The following is a 2,500-nucleotide window of genomic DNA, read 5'->3' as shown; positions in this document are numbered from 1 at the left end:
GGCCCTAAACATTCATCAGATATGCTCTATACCACTTTGCCATTGACATCTTATCATTTTTACATGGAATTTCCCCTGGGGTGTTACCATACTGACTGTTTGGTGTAAACTTAGTGAAGGGTAAATTTTACTTGTTACAAACAGGGATTATGAAATCTCCATTCAAAACAACAACCAGCTTCACCTAAATAATAATTATTGATAAATACAGGTGACTACAACTTACATGTAACAAAAATTGGTTCAGTTTTCATGGCAGAGGAATTTATGCAAACCCCAAGAAATTCATCTTAATTTTTTCCAGCCTCACTGGTGTGAAAACATTCCTTTGACATTTTAGTCTTCATGAAAAATTATGAGCTTGAATTTTGGTAGGCTATAGTTGCCTAGAAATGTTCTAAAACTACTGTACAGCATATACCTTGGTCACAGAATTGGCATTTGTCAAGATCTTTTTGAAGTTTTCCAAAGTCACAAATTCTGTATCCTGCCAAGGGCACTGTTGAAGTAGGTTCATGAAGATTAGTCTTGTTCTTTTGGCAATTGGCCTTGCTCCTGGTGATGTGGCTCTAAGACAGTAGTAATTCTTTAAATGTAGGTGAAACTTGCAGCTATTCTAGTATTGAATTATTGAATTCTGTGGTAAAATTACTTGGAAACAATTTCAGTTTTGCAACCTCCTCAGTACTGACCACATGGCTTTTACATGTGACAATGATACCCAACATCAATGGCATCCATAGTGAAGCTACTCACCTGGCTATCTGTTGGTTTCTCGTCTCTTCCAGTGCTTTTTTGTTTCGCTGGAGGTTCGGCATTTGTATCCTTACTCGCACGTAAGGAAAGCATTTTATCGGCGACTTTTCGCTTCCTCTCTAAACGACATTTTGTTAAAGCATGGCTCGGGTCGTTCTCCTTTCCGGCCGCATGTGCTACTTTGTGTTTGGACAAGCCAAAGACCAGAGCAGTTACAAGAGCAATTTGCCAAAAGGAAGGAAGTGAGCATGTACTTTTACAATTGTTTTGTTGTTCCGACAATATAGTGTGCCCGCTCATGTTACTCAAATCGGTGTTGTCAAGAAAACACAATTTTCCTGACGTTAGAATACTACGGTTTCTAAGCAGGAAGTTTTTTTCTACTCTCAATAAACTTGACGAACATTCTGCTCTCTTGAAAAGACTGAAACGGGAAATGATTTGAAAAATTTTTTTTACGACCGCCATGTTTATTGTTTTTGTTGGGTTTCCCCTTTAATACTCGCGTGTATTTTCCGCGCGTTGTGACGATATCTCGCTCGTGCGTGCGTGGATGATTCGGCAAAAAAAAAGCCGCGGAAAACTGTAGTAAGCCACCTTAAAGTGATTTAGCAAAGAGCAACAGGACGTGCGGAATGTGAAAGCACATGTTATCGAAGTTCGTTTGTTCTGTGAGGTATTAGTAGGCTATTTTTCGCTTTGTTAAAATCTGATTGAGAACATAAACATGCTTGACTTATGAATTTAGTTCGGTGACTTAACCACCTTGCACGTTGAATGGAATGTTCGATTTTGAATCGCTTTTAATTTTGATTAGCTTAGCAAGGAATTTTGTTGAATGAGCTCATGATCACCGCTTGAACGTTTGGTCTGAGGCTTTGCGTTTGGTAAGTTACATGTACTTGTAAAAATGCAGTGCTGTACTAATTTGTACTCTTTATATTCCCTAATTTTGTATTAAACTTAGCTGGTTTTCATCTGTGTGTCGTCATGTTTTGCTGCAATGGAAATCAGCGTAAGCTTATAAAACAGAAAAATAGTTGCCGCGTTTAATATGGTGAGTCTCGCAACTGTTCGCGACGCTTTGCTTATTTCTCGTTACCAAAACATAATCGATGACGTGGAATTCGCTCTTCTTTACGATGAAAGTTCGTCAAGACTGACATTCCCATATTCTAAGTTTGAGCGTTTTGACATTGACGCTTGGGACGAGTCTGAATGCCGGACTGAGTTGAGGTTTGGCAAGCAAGACCTCGATTTGCTTCGTAGGAATTTGCAAATTCCAGACGAAATAGTGTGTTCTCAAAGGTCTGTATGCGATGGAATGGAGGCAATGTGCATTTTACTGAAAAGGCTTGCCTACCCGTGTCGGTACACTGATATGGTGCCACGCTTTGGTAGAAACCCGACCGAACTCTGTCTCATCTTTAATGAGGTGCTTGACTTTATATACACAAGCCACCGTCATCGCCTACAAAACTGGGACAGAAATCCCTTCCTGCAGCCTGATCAGTTGCATAGATATGCAGATGCTATTCACCAACAGGGGGCGCCACTTAATAACTGTTTTGGTTTTGTGGATGGCACTGTTAGAGGTATTGCTCGTCCAAAGTATAATCAACGTGTCATGTATAATGGATACAAGCGTGTGCACAGTATAAAATTCCAAAGTGTGGTTACACCAAATGGCCTTATTGCAAATCTCGCTGGTCCGTTTGAGGGCAAAAGACATGACAGCACAATG

At 40.0% G+C, this 2,500-nt stretch overlaps 2 protein-coding genes across 5 annotated transcripts in view; both read right to left on the bottom strand.

The window, feature by feature from the left end:
- The window catches only part of LOC137975496 (uncharacterized), a 3,500-nt gene extending 2,157 nt beyond the window's left edge, over nucleotides 1-1,343 (bottom strand). Inside the window, exon 1 of the mRNA XM_068822611.1 lies at nucleotides 422-1,343. The gene's annotated coding sequence lies outside the window, so the exon portion shown is untranslated. The remainder of the gene's footprint in view (nucleotides 1-421) is intronic.
- Nucleotides 1-2,500, bottom strand: part of LOC137975417 (collagen triple helix repeat-containing protein 1-like) — a 29,225-nt gene that overhangs the window by 10,245 nt on the left and 16,480 nt on the right. The gene's annotated exons all lie outside the window — the stretch shown is intronic.

The sequence above is a fragment of the Montipora foliosa genome, chromosome 11, assembly GCF_036669935.1.
Source record: "Montipora foliosa isolate CH-2021 chromosome 11, ASM3666993v2, whole genome shotgun sequence".
Taxonomy (NCBI): Eukaryota; Metazoa; Cnidaria; class Anthozoa; order Scleractinia; family Acroporidae; genus Montipora; species Montipora foliosa.
The sequence above is the reverse complement of the archived record's forward strand: the minus strand, read 5'-3'. Positions and strand labels throughout refer to the sequence as shown.